The following is a 7,478-nucleotide window of genomic DNA, read 5'->3' as shown; positions in this document are numbered from 1 at the left end:
AGCGAGGATGGTGTTGCTTGAGACCAGGAGTTTTTATTTGTTTTGTCTTTTTTCTTTATTTCATTTTTGAGACAGGATCTCGATCTGTCACCCAGGCTGAAGTGCAGTGGTGCGATCAGGGATCACTGCTGCCTTGACCTCCCAGGCTCAAGCAATCCTCCCACCTCCACCTCTCAATAGCTGGGACCACATATGTGTGCCACCACACTCTAGCTAATTGTTTCTATTTTTTTGTAGACACTGGAGTCTCCCTATGTTGGCCAGGCGGGTCTTGAACTCCTGGGCTCAAGCGATTCTCCTGCCTCAGCCTCCCAAAGGACTAGGATTACAGGTCTGAGCCACTGGGCTAGAACTTTTTCTTCTTTTTCTTTTTTCTTTGTTTTGAGGCTAGAAGTTTGAGACCACTTGGGCAACATTGTGAGACACTGTCTCTTAAAAAAAAAGTTGTAATTTTAAAATAGTAAATTTTGTGTTATGTACATTTCATACAATAATTTTTTTTTAATTTTTTTCTGCCATCAAGCCTTTCCTGGTTCTATTCATACACACTGTAATTCCTTTCTCTTCCCCATCCCAATTCTTCCCTAGAATTTTGCAGGGAAGTTTTCCAATTTCATTCAATCAACCTTGAATGCAAGCCTAATGTTAGGCCTTGGAAAATAGTGGAGCTTCAGAGAAATGTGAGGCCTGGCACCTTCAGCAGCTCAGATTTCAGCTCATCCTCCATCTTTCCTTTTCTTAACCACCTAGAAAACTTAATGTCTGAACCACACGTTGTGGCACTTGGTCACATTCATTTTAGCAAAACATATACACTGCCCCCATTTCTGTCTAATAATGCATGGGCCTAAGAGGCTGTCACATTTTCAGCTTGTATCCCACCTTATGGCAGAGTGGATGTTTTAAAAACTCTTTTGTTTAATAAACAATGCGTGACAGGGACTGTGCCTAGCACATGGTAGGTCCTAATGTATATTTATAGAGTGAATTAATGGCACACACTGGGCTAGATCCTGGGGGTAAAGGGATGAAGCAGACAGTTCCTGCCCTTGAGGAGCCTACAGTTTGTGCATTGTGATAGCATGTGCAAGGTAGAGTCGTGACACCACAAGGGAGCGGCCAGTCCAGGAGGAGGCTGTCATGACTATGCATTGAGTCTTGAAAAATTGGTAGGTCTTTAGCTGTGGAGTGTAGGGATAAGCTTACGATAGATGTTGTGTATTTAATGTGATAGAGATTCTTCTTACCTCACCCACCCCCAGGCGTTATTAAATTAATGGTGCACCTTACAATCATGGGAATAACAGTGGTTAACCGTTGAAATGATGAGAATAAATAAAATTGTCTAGGTAAGGCAGGTAGAATGAGAACTGAAGTGGGTAGCCTGCTGGTGGCTGGCAGTTAACTGTCATGGGAGTTAACCAAAGAGCCATTTTTTTTAACAAAAAAATAAGCATAAATTGATAACTCTAGACTGTTGGTTATAACCACCACACCCTTTGCACATTCCTGACTACCGATGGATAAAGGAAGAAGCACTCACAGCAGACTGGCACAATTTGTTAATTCATGACTCTGGAATCTGATGATGCTTTTACTATGAAAGGTATTTATGGCCGGGCGCGGTGGCTCAAGCCTGTAATCCCAGCACTTTAGGAGGCCGAGATGGGCGGATCACGAGGTCACAAGATCAAGACCATCCTGGCTAACACGGTGAAACCTCGTCTCTACTAAAAAATACAAAAAACTAGCCAGGCCAGGTGGCGGGCGCCTGTAGTCCCAGCTACTCGGGAGGCTGAGGCAGGAGAATGGCGTAAACCCGGGAGGCGGAGCTTGCAGTGAGCCGAGATCCGGCCACTGCACTCCAGCCTGGGCCACAGAGCCAGACTCCGTCTCAAAAAAAAAAAAAAAAAAAAAAAGATATTTATTTACCAGAGTGAGTAACCTTCTATACAGCTAAGGCTTTTGCCCCAACCAGTTGTTCTCCTGTCTTAGTCTGTAGGCTTGCCTGGGGCAGGGAGACTCACTCTCCAGCAATTCTAATTGATTCAGGCCCACCCCCAGGGAGAGTGCTGACATGGGTTTCTTTTCTCCAACCATAGTGCCCCCAAGGGGCACTGGTCATAGCAGTCAGACGTTATGGTCTTCTGGTTGCACATGTCTTTCTGCAGGTGATACCCCTAAAACCTCACAAGAGTCCTCATACTATTACGCCAAACAAGTTTCCCTGCTGAGATCAGGCAAAAACATCATCATATTATTTAACTTTGTGAATGAAAATGTTAAAAAGTTCCCAGTGAATGAAACTGCTGATCTAAGATTCACCTAGACTTGGGGTTTTTGGCCCTGCCACAGGCACACAGTCTCCAAATGACCCTGACCCCTACCTACTTCAGCAGGGGCTCAGGGAAAGGAGTATGTTCCATGGCAACGTTTCATTCCAGTAATCATTTTCACTCTCAATCTTCCTTGTTCCATGTCCAGATGTATATTTTCCTGGTTAAAGTTAAACAGGGAATACTAAGCAAAAAGAAATTTAAGATTAAATTATAGAATTAGAAAATGAAATTAAAAGTTAAAAAGGGAGGGGTGGTGAGAGTCCTGAAATACTGGTGAGATTAGTGGGAAGCTGTAGAATGCTCATCCGACAAGTTTGAAAACAGCAAGGGACCTCATCTGTTTGGTGTGGGCTAAGCAGGGTCCTGCCTGAGGGCTGGTCCTGCTCCATAACCACCCAACTATCAATCCTCCCCATCTTTTCTTCAGCCCTAAAAGACTGAAGTGGAACATGGTGGAGTAAGTGTTCTTAAATGACTTAGAACTGTTCCAGATTCCACCTCCACCAGGCCAAAAGTGTCTCCCTGGGAACCTACCCCACATAGCATCACGCCTGCAGGAACACTGCGGTGAGGAAGTGTGAGGAGAAAATAAGGAATTGGACGGAGGTGAGGCTTTGGCAATAAAAGCTCTTCCCAAGACTGAGGCTATTTCCTGTGTTAGGAGCCAACAGGGCCCTTGCCCTGGAGGGGCTTATCATCTAATTTAATACATGAAAAACCTGGCATGAAAAACCTGGAATACAGTGAAGGATGGGGAGGAGATGGAAACCACAAGAGCAAAGGAATTGAAAGAAAGGTAAATACATAAGAGAGACACAAGCCATTATGTGTTGTATTCTGCAAATATGCTATCATCTGGGCTGGAAGTATCCCCTCAAATGAACAGAGACAGCATCCCTTGTGCAAAAGAGAGGCTAACACATTAGAAATAGCTGCAGGCACTGTGGATGTTGGAGTAAGTTCTTTACCTAAGGTCAGGGCTGCCAAGTAGGATGGAGCCCAAGGGTGCCCCATCGAGCGAACATTGTGCGCTGTCTCTGAGCTGCTATGCCCAGGAGAGGCCTTTATCCCCTCAGAGGAAGGGAGTTTATCCCAGTCTTCACACATAAATTGGGAGGGGAAGGAGGGAGAGGAGGAGGAAGATGTCCTCTTCCTTTTACCATTTCCCCACTTGCCTTTCTCAACCCACGTGAGCTGCACTTCTGGGTTCAACTAGAATATTGTCTTAAGTTCCAGGCACTATATTTTAAATACAACATTTACAAACTAAAATGTATCCAGAGTAGGGAGGGTTGCTGGTGAAAATACAGAATGCCCAGTAAAATTGGAATTTCAGATAAATAAGAAATACATTTTTAGTATAAGTATGTCCCAAATACAGGAGCATACTTACACTAAAAATGTATTCCTTGTTTATCTGCAACTCAATTTCGACCGAGCATTCCATATTTTTATTTGTGAAATCAGGCAACCCTCATCAGGAGAAGAGTTACCTTACATGGAAAGAGGTTCTTCTGGAAGACTTGGAGAAGACAACAGGGAGCTCTGAGGAGTTGTCTTCAGTTGTTTTTGAACTGTTGCACTTTAAGGGAGGAGTAGACTTTGATTCGAGGTCTTACTCTGAGTCACTGGGTAAAAATTGCTAAGAGACAAAATTGGCTTAGTTTGTAATAACCACTTAGCTCAACAATGAGGGGAGTTACATTATACAGTGGTATCCTCTCCTCTCTAAAAAGCATCCAGCCTGAGGTTAAATGCTTACCTGTAAGGCATTAATGCCCCTCTAAGGGGACATTAGGTGGAGCCGTGGACAAACTGACCTTGGAGGAAATCCTTTCCAATCCCAAGATTTTGAGATTTACCTAAATCCAGCCAATTATTTTTTCTAGTCCATCTTCCAAACTTCAGCCTTTGTCCTTGCTACACTTCTTCTCTAACTTAAGGCTGAGCCGTAGATGTGCTCTGCAGCACTAGAGAACAGAGAAACTCATAGACAGACGCCATGGTTTTATTATGAAATCTGCGATTACAACTCCTGCTCACCACGTACCCTCCACTGGAGAGGACTCACAACACGATTATTCTAAAACGGAGCCATCATTTTGGTAGACATGGCCACATTTTTTATCTACTTTGTAACTCATAATCCCCTTCAGCCAGTCACTTGTTGCCCAGGTACACTTCGCAACATTTTGCAACTTTGTCTATCTTGGAGGGTGTACATGGAATGGCATTTTGCATAGTCAGTCATATCATGGCTACTTTAATGAATGATTGTTCATCCACCTGCAGCAGAAGCAGGTTTGTTGCACCTGTTTTAATATTTTTTCCAGCTTAAAATTATTGTATCCATGCTTTATGATATGAAGTTTATGAGGTTTCAATCACCCATTGACCTCTGGGTTGGAAGGCAAAGTTACTTTCTGAGGAGAATCTTGGATGCCCTCCCCATGAAAACACTGAGGGTCCTGAGTCACAGCCGGCTATCCTGATGTGGCCCCACCTAGAACAGTCACCATCTAGATGAGGATTTCAAACTTACTGCCCCTTAATATTTTTTAAATGCTCAGCTGGGAAAAACAGTATTTATGGAAGATTATTAAAGTAAATGCAGTCTGTGCATTTTTCTAGACACCCAAAAATCTATCCCTAAATTATGAATTAAGTAGAACATCAGTGAGCTTAGTACCTGGATATACCATATTGGCACCCTCATAAAGTTGCTTTTACTGAATTGCATTTTGTCATGATACCATCAGCCTATATTGAGGGATGTCCTAAGAAACAGCTTTGTGCACTTCATCATTTTGTTTCCCAGAAGGACAGGTTTACAGATGCTCTTCATTAAATCAGACAGCAGCCTCTCTACTTAGGATGCATGGAGGAATTTTACTCTCATCTTAGTACCACAAATAGTTGTGCTTTTCCTTAGTGACTAGTTTCTTTTTTCCTGTGGATTCTGTAAATATTGTAACTGATGGTGTTTCCTTTTCATGGTAGTGATTGGGAAGGTTATGTTCAATTCTATGACCTACCTCTAGCAAATGAATAAAACTGTTTTTTTTTTGTTTTTTTTTTATTTGTTTGTTTGTTTGTTTGTTTGTTTTTTTGAGACAGAGTCTTGCACTGTCACCCAAGCTGGAGTGCAGTAGTATGATCATGGCTCACTGCAGCCTCAACCTCCTGGGCTCAAGCGATCTTCCCACCCTAGCCTCCCAAGTAGCTAAGACTACAGACATGCACCACCATGCTCAGTTAATTTTAAGAAAAATTTTGTAGAGACAGGGTCTCGCTGTATTGCCCAGGCTGGTCTTGAACTCAGGCTTCAAGCAATTCTCCTGCCTCAGCCTCCCGAAATGTTGTGATTATAGGCATGAGCCACAGTGCCAAGCCTTGAAGAGGACTTATAGCATGAGTTTTGCGTAACCTTCCTGCTAGCTCCTCCTTACCTTGCCATCCTTATTTTCCCTTTCCCTCATTTACTATTTTTTTTTTTTCATTTTCATTTCTTTTCTTTGTTCATGCAATTGCACAATGCAGGAACTCCTTCCTACTGTAAAATTCTAGTCCACACCTCCTGCCCTTCAAGAGACATTTTAAATTCTAACTCCTCATTTGCAGATTAAATGCAATGAGGTAATAATCACAATGAGCTCTGCTTCCAGGGAAAGACTGGAATGTGATTAGGCTGTGTCAGCCGCCCTAGAACTCGAGGCAGAGTGTGATGAGAAAGGGCACTGCCATCCACCAGAGTCACAGGAGCTCCTGAAAGGATGTTGTTTCCAAAAGCAGCCGACAGTTGACTCTCCTAACCCTAGAAAACTGCACTGCTCATCTGTCTGTACTGGGTTAGCAAATATTAGGGTTCGTTTGCTTTCTCTAAGCACACAGTGGTTGAGGGCTGGAGTGGCCTGCGTGTCCAGGACAGATGAATGGGAGTGTGCCTGATTCCATGCAGTCAACAGCTCAGGTGGTATGGTCCAGCCGGCACCAAGTCGCTTATGGCTCCTATGTACTCTGCCATCTCCTGCTGTCCCCTCCCTCAGAAATGCCTTTCACATGTCCCATGGCTACTCCTGTAGGTTAGGTTCCCTTGAAAGCAAAGCGTGAGACACTGATTTGACTGTGAGTTCTTCATCTGGGAAGTGATCTCAAAAAGCAATCATGAGGGAATGGGAAAGCAAGTCAGGGAACAAGAGAAAGTCAAAAAATATGTGTTATTGAGGTAAGCACAGCTATGAACAAACTGTGTAGAATGTGCCTTCGAACTGTCCCTCAGGGGACAAGAGGCTCAGGTATTTACTCCCGGATTCTTCTGCCTCAACAGCTGAGCTTTGTCCCTACGGCATTCACTCCTCCTTGTCTCCGGTCTGCACCTGTCTGAGTCTAGAGCCCTGAAGCAGACAAGTGGAGAGACAGATGTGTGTGAGGTGGGCCACCCCAGCATACTCTGAACTGTCCACATGGCTGCACGGAAACCCCGGGAGGGGCCGAGGGATACAACTACTCATTACTCCCCCAAGAGCTCTCCGTATTTCACCAGCTGCTGTCTCCACCGTGTCCATGTCACCACTTCTGCATCTGATGCTTGTTTCACGGTTGTGTATCTGTCCTAGTTTATGTGTCTGTCTCCTCTACTAGAATGAAAGTAGAGGCTGTGTTCCATCAGCTTTGTTTCCCAGGTACCCAGCACAACATTCAAAACATAATAGGTCTGCTTAATAAATGCTTCAGCTACACTTAGAATACTTATGCTTTGATCTCTCTTATATATTGGAGTGCCACATAAAATTTTGTTTGAGGAAAAAGTAATCCAAAATCACTGATCTAACCCAACCCCCTCATTTTAAGGATGAGGCGTCTGAGGCTCAGAGAACCTAAGTAACTTGTCCAAGATTACACAGTATATTAAAGTGATTATGGAATATTAAAATGGTTTCACAAAGTACATCAAATGCAGACAAGGGAGCCGACTGGAGTTACAATGTGAACTATTAGCACTTCAAATGGAAGGTATGACCACCTCTGTGCTAGATTTTCACCAGTAAATTGCTTAAAATAAATTAGCTTGGAAAGTTCCTGAGCTCTGATTAAAGAAGTGAATGGCTTGAGTGAGGCTCTCTCTTCTAGGGGAAGATA

Source organism: Rhinopithecus bieti, unplaced genomic scaffold, assembly GCF_001698545.2.
Source record: "Rhinopithecus bieti isolate Rb0 unplaced genomic scaffold, ASM169854v2 scaffold_3040, whole genome shotgun sequence".
Classification (NCBI taxonomy): domain Eukaryota; kingdom Metazoa; phylum Chordata; class Mammalia; order Primates; family Cercopithecidae; genus Rhinopithecus; species Rhinopithecus bieti.
This window is presented reverse-complemented; position numbering follows the sequence as displayed.